This window comes from Numida meleagris, chromosome 2 (assembly GCF_002078875.1).
Source record: "Numida meleagris isolate 19003 breed g44 Domestic line chromosome 2, NumMel1.0, whole genome shotgun sequence".
Taxonomy (NCBI): Eukaryota; Metazoa; Chordata; class Aves; order Galliformes; family Numididae; genus Numida; species Numida meleagris.
In genome coordinates, this window is record NC_034410.1 from 86231668 (window position 1) to 86240422 (window position 8755).

At 36.5% G+C, this 8755-nt stretch overlaps 1 long non-coding RNA gene across 2 annotated transcripts; it reads right to left on the minus strand.

Annotated features, from left to right (window-relative positions):
- Positions 3035–8254, minus strand: LOC110394927. Of its 2 annotated transcripts, XR_002436030.1 has the most exons (4): positions 8218–8247; positions 8077–8147; positions 5425–5535; positions 3035–3332 (listed from the first exon to the last, which is right to left on the minus strand). It is a non-coding gene; the product is annotated as an uncharacterized LOC110394927 (long non-coding RNA). The 2 variants fall into 2 exon arrangements; XR_002436031.1 differs by lacking the exon at positions 8077–8147 and having other exon boundaries at positions 8218–8254.

Genomic DNA, 8755 nt, shown 5'->3' on the forward strand with positions numbered 1-8755 from the left:
GCATTATTTGGCAGCATGCATACACAAATAAGTATAACATAAAGCATCGTGTAGGTTTCTTCAGTAAAGCAAGATGGTAAGACTACAAGATTCCCAAGTGGCACGCAGATGTTCTGGGTAGCCTCAGTTACTTTTTTTCAAGTTAGAATATCTTGATGTCAAAAAATGTGAAACATGCAGGATTCAACTGAGAGGGTGAAGTCTCCTTTATAAAAGATGAAGGAGGTTCTATAGACATTATTGCGCCCAGCTTCTGGATGCAAAGGCTACACTACTGAAGGAAGATTTTGAAACCTCCCACCCTCTTTTCTTCTCTACATCATTTACTAGTTGCTCTTCTCTGAGAGGCAGAGGGAATGGTCTTCTTACCATGCATATCTCTCTCATTTTCTCCAACTGGACTTCTTACATAACCCGAGCACATACAGAGGGGCAGTGAAGTTCTTTAAATTTCTACAAGCTTCCCCTGCAGATTTAAGGCTTAGAGATGAGCCAGAAAAATTCCTTCCAAGACAAAACAACTGCAAAGTTGCAGTGGATGAAACGTTTCCAGGACATAGAGTCTGGAAGGTCAGCTTAGATCTCTAAATACCAGCCTATAATCTTCACACTGCAGCAGCCTTGGGGAAGGCATGGAATACTTTAATTGACATACCTTGCTAGCTCCATAATCCCAGCAGCCTCTTACAATGACCATCAAGGATGGCATATAGGGAAGAAACACTATATAATGAGAATGTGGTTAAGATATTTACACAGAGGGCAAAGGATTCCAAATTATTTATGAAAGCTGGAGAGTAGCTGCATCTTAGTTTTCTCCACCATGCTACATACATATAAATACATGCTCACAAATATATGTGAACATATATTTTCTGACAGAAACTTTTTTTTTTAAAGGCAGATTCAATTAATTACTGACTCACACATTAACAAATTTCTCCTTTGAGGCCATGCAAAAGACCTCTTTGCTAGAAGACAAAGCAACACAGCACTTTGAGCTCATAAGTCAGAAGGGTCATGATGCCATGTGATCTCTGGTGTTGCCATTACCCCTGCATATTCAGGTAATAATGGTGCGACACTACCATCTCCTAGTATAAAACAAAATAGAAGGCCATTTTACTAAGTGAGTTGAGGGATGGAGGACACAGATCCTCAATAGCAACAAAAAAAGAGCCCATTAAAATTTGCATGACCATGAAAGATCTCATGATGGGAGAGTGTACTTATGCTTAGCAGTGATGTGGCTTGAATGCTTAAAATAATACAGCACGAGAGCTCCTGTTCTAAAGCCAATAACAAGAACAGTCTGAATTCTGATATTTGCATGCAAACCAGGCTATCCATGTGTGGACATGCACATTTGTCATATATTATTCATTTCCAATTCCATTTTGAAAGTTTCAGTCAGGACGCAAACCCAGTCCTAGGCAGCTGCAGTGGTCACTCACTCAGCATGAAGAATGAACAGCTGAAGCAAATACTTCAACAAATCACTCTCAAAGATTATTCTTGTAAAATTGCCCATTTAATAAAGCACATCTGTAAACAATCAACTTGCACTCACAACAATTTGGAAACAGAATTCATGGAATGAATTATACGTTAGAAGTTAGTCTGAACAGCTCTGGTCTTCATACACAAGGAAGAAAAGTCTTTATGTCAGAGCTAAAACATTGCTAAATAATGAAATAGTAGAGATAGGGATTTGTAGCAAATGTACAGTACCCCTTTCCAATAATTTCACTTAGAAGCTTTGGAAAGGCTGCCATGGTTGCTGCATCAGAATTGAGGGAGAAAATGGTCAACATATGAGTCAAAGATCATTCTCAAGAAACCTGCTGTCCATGCAAGGGAAGCAATGAACAGTTAAGGCAGCCAGCAAAACTCATGTCTGTTCAAGTGGGGTACGAAATGCCCAAAGATAACACCAGATCAGAATCAACACAAATGTCAGGCCTCTAGTTTGACAGGTGCCTTCAACAAAGAATAAAGTGAAGTCTACAAATCACAGTACTGCTGAGATGGTGAGAAAAGTGTCTACAGTCTCATACTCACAAGTACCATCTACGGCACATCAAGTTAAAAAATTAAGATCTTTTTCAGGAGAGGCAACAAAATGAGTAGAAGAAAAATGTAAGCTGGTGGCTTCACTCCCTCTGCAAAGGAACAACATCTCAACATGCTACTAATGCCTATTTACTCTTTTATTTCACTCTCTCTCCAGCAGATTTTAACAGGAAGCTTCTCCCCTTTGAACTCCCCAACCCTCGCAGAGGAGAAATGAGAAAGAGGAGGAGATGGCTTTCTTATTTATGTGTCAAGATATTTACGTGATACATTGTGTTCCTTTACATAAGGTTGCAGCATCAAGAAGGGTGACGTACCTTCTCATAGCACAGACCTCATGCACTTTCAGGACTAACATGTAGTTAGCAATGAGAATGATTGAAAGATTTCATCTGTTTGGGGTTCAAAAGCCATATAAAATCATAAAAAAAAAAAAGAAAACAAAGTTATTTTTGTTATACAGGCATTTGATTCCAATGTGTGCCAACAAACACTGCATATGGAATTTAAAATGTCAAGAATATTACAGCTGACGTTTTAAAAAATGTAACAACAGAAATATCATACCTGTTTGGTCCTTGGAATACATTTTAATGGTCAAAGGGAAGAAATGAAATGCTATTATCAGCAAAGAATTGAGACCAAAAACTAACCACAAATAACTCTGCAGTATTTAGAGTTTAAGGAACACATTTACAAATGTTAGCATTTAATTGTTTATGTGCCTACTATTGGGCAAATCTAAGCTCACATACCTTGTCTCTTTGGCACTTAACATTTAAAGATTTGAAAACATTACCTTGCAGAATGAGAGCATACTACTGTGTATGAATGCAGACAGCCCCTGTGTGAACATGCAAATGTAATATTTTAATGAAGATGCAATGAAGGCCTTTTTATAAACTTAATCTTAAAAATAATTTAATCTTAAAAACATTACATTAAAATATTTGCATGCAGAACTAACTTTTAGACACTATAGGTTAACTTATGCTCTGTATTCTCAGCTTAAGATCTGCAGTTCTTTTGCAGAATCATACAATTGTTTATGCCCGCATTTTACCACAAAGTTGCAGATGCAGAATCCTCAATTTTTCCATAGAACAGAGCAAGTACATTTCAACTGTCATGCTTCCCCCCATTTTTTTTTTTTTTTTTTTTATTCAGCAGAATTACCAAACAACTCTATTGTCTGAATTGCTTGTGCAGCTTCACTTGGGATGTAGCAAACAGAGACTTAAACTGGCTGAAAGCATCACCTGCATGGAAGAAGACACAACACTTCTTTTTCACTGAAGATTTTCATTTCGTTTTCATAGATTCACAGATTTATGACTGTACATAGAGACGTGCACAAGTCCAAGCACATTTAATTCTACACTGCTACACATAACGAAGTCTGAAATATTTAACAGAGAATTACAGTCTGACATTTATAAATAGATTTTAATATTTACTGCATAGCATGATTTACCTTGTACACTGTATGTTTGTAACTGAAACGTTAAGCCTAATTAACAGATGGGTTAAAGAAGCTTTGGTCCAGTTTTCTGAGATACAAACGTGGACAGAAAAAATTACAAAAGTTTAACGATTTTCCTAATTCATTATTTATTAAAAAGGAAATATCAATGTACAATCAAATATATACGAGGTTTCACGAAAAAGTTAACACATCTCAGTGTTTGAGATTTTCTCTACCTCAGTCCATTTTAAAAATGGTCCTCTAACTTCTAATATGTGAGACTGTGAAAAATATAGAAATATGCTGAAATATATTTCCTATATTCCACATGAACCCTCAATGAGACTGCAACTTGGTTCAGAGTTGTCAATCCACAGTTTAAACACAGCAAACAAGTTGAGTTATGTCATGATGCATTATATCATGATATATGCAGATGATAATATGCAACTACACCAGTATACAATTATATAACTACACAAAATGGATATGAAACTACACATAAACATTAAAAAGAAATGTTCTACAAATAACTCTTCTATTACCATCTTCTCCCCTTCAGGAAGCTCTTAGAGAGAAACCTGCCCTTTACAGCAAAATTACAGTGATTAGTTCCAGTAACTTGGACAGCTAAATAAATATTTACAATATGAAAACACACAGTACAAACTCATTTGCATGGACTTAGGTGACCTCATAAGGATTATCAATTTTTGCAATTAGTGTGTAAATAAATAAATAGGATTTTAAAAAGTCAAGGATACTGCATCACAGTGTTCTTTGTTCATTTACTTTGACAAGCACAGTTTTGTTTTAGTTGGGAATAATAATGCTACCAATCATCTTAACGTATTATGGGATGTTTGATAAAAAGAACACACTGTGAAAATACATCTGCAAGGTTACAACTCTCTGTAATGGAGATAAGTTCAAAAGTAATTTTGATCCAATAATATCTGTATTTTCAAAAGGAGCTTTAACTTCCTTTTCTTTCATTTTATAACAAAATTTCATTATATGTTTTAGCTTCAATAAACCACGAAATGTGTTTCCAGTTATCAGTTGCTGAGGCAAAATATTATTTTTTTTTAGAAAATTTCATGCTTCCACATACTTTTTCCTTACTTTACTCTTTTTCCGGTGTTTTCAAGGGTACTAACTTAGTTGTGTAATCTTGGGCAAAGCAGATTCTCCATGCTTTGGCTTAGCCACCTATAAAAACTGTGTAAAATGTTGATTCTGCAGAATTAGTACGATGTTTAATCAATGTTCATAGAAGCACTTAGCTTCAGAAAGATAGTAGCATGTGTGTAGGAAGTATCAACACTGACAATTTCCTAAATTTGCAGCATCAACAGGATGGTAAAAATGAGTTAATTCCACTTTAAATGTTAAACCTATTAATGAGTCAAGCTTTTCACAATCTAGAAAAAGAATATGCTGTTATTTCTCCAAGTCAGAGCTGCCATTTTGTAAATGCAGCCTAGCATACGCTGGAAGTGTATTAGGGTATAATTGCAGTGCTCCTGAGGCAGAAGGACTGCCCAAGTTTTTCAGTAAGTTCCATCTTATTTTTCTTCAGTGTGTAAAAAATGTTAATGCTTAAGAACAAGACTTGCCATACGTCAAACTGTCCTTTTATTGTTCTCTAGTCCGAGCTGTATTCCCTATGACCAATTCTGTTATCAGACTCCTAAAGCAGCATCCACTTAAATAACTGTTAATGATTAATCATTATTCCACAAGAGATCCCAGAACATATAAAATGCTAGATAAACTTTATAGCAAGGCAGAAACTGTGCAGCCTTCCACCCTCACCTTCCTCCTCCCTCCTCCCCAAATCACATAATGTGAGAAAGTATTGAGAAATGTTCTTAGTTCATTACCTGTGAAAGTCAATGGACAATTGATCGGGCTGTACTCTTGCTACTAGAGGTCATGTTTAGAAGGTCTGTAGCACCACTGCTTAGAAAGGAGACCAATTGTAGTGCAAATCCCTAGTAAGGAAAACAGCATGTTTTACTCATCATTAGCATTGTTTTTATCTGCTTAAATGTATCTCTTTAAATAGATTTGTTGGTTAATAATATTTTAAATTAATGTCTCATGTTGATCCTTAAAGAACAGATTGGAAACTGAAGTAGCTGTGCCTAATTAAGTAACTATTACTACTTCAGTAATGGGACACGTGAAGCATTTTATCTGCTTTCTTAGCAGATTGTTAATTTAAATGGCTGGCATAGTAATAAACCAGTTAGAGTTAATCAGCTGAACAAAACAGTGCAAAGACAATGTAAGGATCATTTTAATGCTAACTTGGAAAAATACAGCTGTGAAATATAGTAATTAATAATTAATTGAATTGATGAGAAACTAATTTCTGAAAAACTGGACATCATTCTAAAACTACTCATGGGTAAAATCTCTGAATTTCTTCAGCATAACGGTCTGAAAAGGTTCCACATTCTAATGAGAAGAATTGACTTCTAGCAAAAGAAGCTGGGATTTCTCAATCTCTGTAACAAAAGCAACCACAATGGCCACGTACAAGGCTGTAGCCATTAAGGACTACACTTCCAACAGTAAAAAAAATGCACAGAAATGTGCTTTGTGTGCTTTCAGAATCAATGAAAAAAATACCACTGAATCATGAGAACAGCTTTTTCTTATATTGTGAGAACAGCCTTCCACATAATTTGAGCAGATATAAGCTGAAGGACAGGAGGCTTGTATAAATGTAAGCTCAAGAAGAGAATGCAGAGGAGGCTGTAGAGCTTGTCATCAAACGAAGATAAGAAAGTAGAATAGATATCCTGTTGTTGAAGATAAGATGGCAAAACAGATGCCTCAGCTCAACGTAACATCAGTGGGAATCAGTTTGGGGTACCCTCCATTAGAAAGTTGGAAGTTTACAGTGAGAATGCATCCAACGACCACCAGAGATGTTAATTATTTCTTGGAATTTCTCTCCTTGGAATGTAATGAATATGTATATGCTATACCTTTAAATACGTAGTTACTGCTTCTCTTGGTGTGCATGTTGGTGGAGCAATCCCCATGCACCCAGCACTGTAATAAAGGGAATACCTGCTTGATATAACTCATTGGTGCTTCAAGTTACTTTGTCAGTTTTCTCAGCTTCACCATTACCACCTAACTCAAGGTTTCAGTTGTCTGTGTGGTCTTAATAAAAAATACAAAAAAAATGTACTCCCAAATTACCCATGCTAAGTAGGTTGTGGTTCTTTCGGGTGGTGGTAGTAGTGGCTTTTGTTTTTTCCTGTTTACTTGCTTGGGGTTTTTTTTTTTTGGTGTATACAAGCTTTCAACTAATATACTCAAACATTAACAGAAATGTGGGGAGGTTTTTTTTTTTGTTTTTTTTTAGCGCAGTCAGCCAGGAGTCATTTTGTAGCAATACAACTTGAAGGATGAGGACTATGGCCCTGCAATATTTATTAATATAAACTTATTTGTAGCGTTTCATCAAGGTTTGAAAAAATTTCCTACTCCTCTTTGGAGCAGGGAGAGCAGGAAGACAAATCTCCATATTAGCACCTGATTTTGTAATCTTGGTAGACATCACTGAACAATCAAGGGTGTTAGATGCTCAGTGCCATATATTCCCTGGGGACCTCTGCATATAAGATCACCACAATCTATTAATCACATGATCCTACAGCTTTTAGTGATGTCCCCAGACAGCATTTCTATATAAGAATGTGTAGAAATCAGATGAAGAAGTATCTGTTTTTAACAGTCACTGCGGGCTGTACAACCCTTATGGAGCTTCATTCACATTGTGACCACCATAGCTACTTGTCCAAAAACAACTCTTGAACAACACACAATTTGGTCCCAAATTCTTACATCTAATTTGTTCAGTTTTAGACAGACTCTTTAAAGTTATTGTATTGTAATCTGATTTCTCAGACCCATACAGCACAAAGGATTACAGTCAGTAAACATAGTTTCTAGGTTAACAGATGAGGATCTCCAAGGGAAGAAAATATTACACAAAGACACAGAAATCAGTAGGACTGAAGAGCAATAATGGTCTGCTGAACGTTAATCAAGTTTAACAATGGCCTGGATTTAAGAATAAATAAAAACCACTTTGTTTGGAGTTACTCTGCAGGGTATCCCACTTCAAATCCTTACAAAACCTGGGACAAACAGTTAAAACTACCACAAGATGAAATTTTTAATGCGAACAGAGAACAGAGCACAACTCGCATGCTAGCAGTTTTGATGTTCCATAGATGTGTGCTAGAGAAGAGGATTAAAATGTATTTAATGAAATTATAACAATAACAAATAATCAATTTCTTTAGAAACTACAGGAAACAATAGCAAGGTTCTTTTATTATCATACATTTTATAAACTTATGCTTACAGGAATTGAGAAAAAAAGGCAGCTAGCGTATGCTTTTGCACAGATCTGCAAAGTGGAAGGAGCAGTTACCTATGTTAACATGTAGTCATGAAATATATTTATAAACAGGTTTTTTTAAATATGACCTATCAAAGATACTTACAAAGATACACACCAGGTCACTGTAACACAATGGAAAACGCAGCAATGACAAAAGAGTAATAAGGCCCCAGGCTGCAACAAGAGAGGATTTACCCAAATGCAACAGCAATGTGCACAAAAACAAAAGAAAGAAGCAGCTTACCTTCAGAAGGCCTCAGGTACACAGGGATCTCCAACAAGATACCCTTGTCTCTACTGCCAGCCCTTAAATGAGGTCTCAGAAGGGGTGGATCCTGGCTTCAGCCCTTCCAGTCACTCAGGTGAATTGCATGCACCTGAGCCCCCTTGGGTTGGCCCTACCTTCCTACCAGGTGCTCAATCATTATTTCAAGACGTCTTCTCAATCCCTTCTCAACAATCTTCTCAAGATCAAAAAAATGTTTAAAATAAACTAGGAGGGGAGGAAAACTAAAAGAGCAGGTAAGCCAAACATTGTACTTATCTGCCTTGTCAGCCTCCTTTGAACTAGCATGCAGACTAGCCATGAACCAGCACATCCTTAGAACGCCACAGAAATGCAGATGTCTTGGTAATGTCATCATCTTAAACATCTGTGTGGGCAAACACAGAAGGAGCGTTTTTTGTCTCACCAGCCCTTTGCTGGTCTGACATTGATGTAAAAATCACCATTTCCATGAAAATGCCAGCCCTTATTCAGAGCTGTATCTAAAGTACCGGTG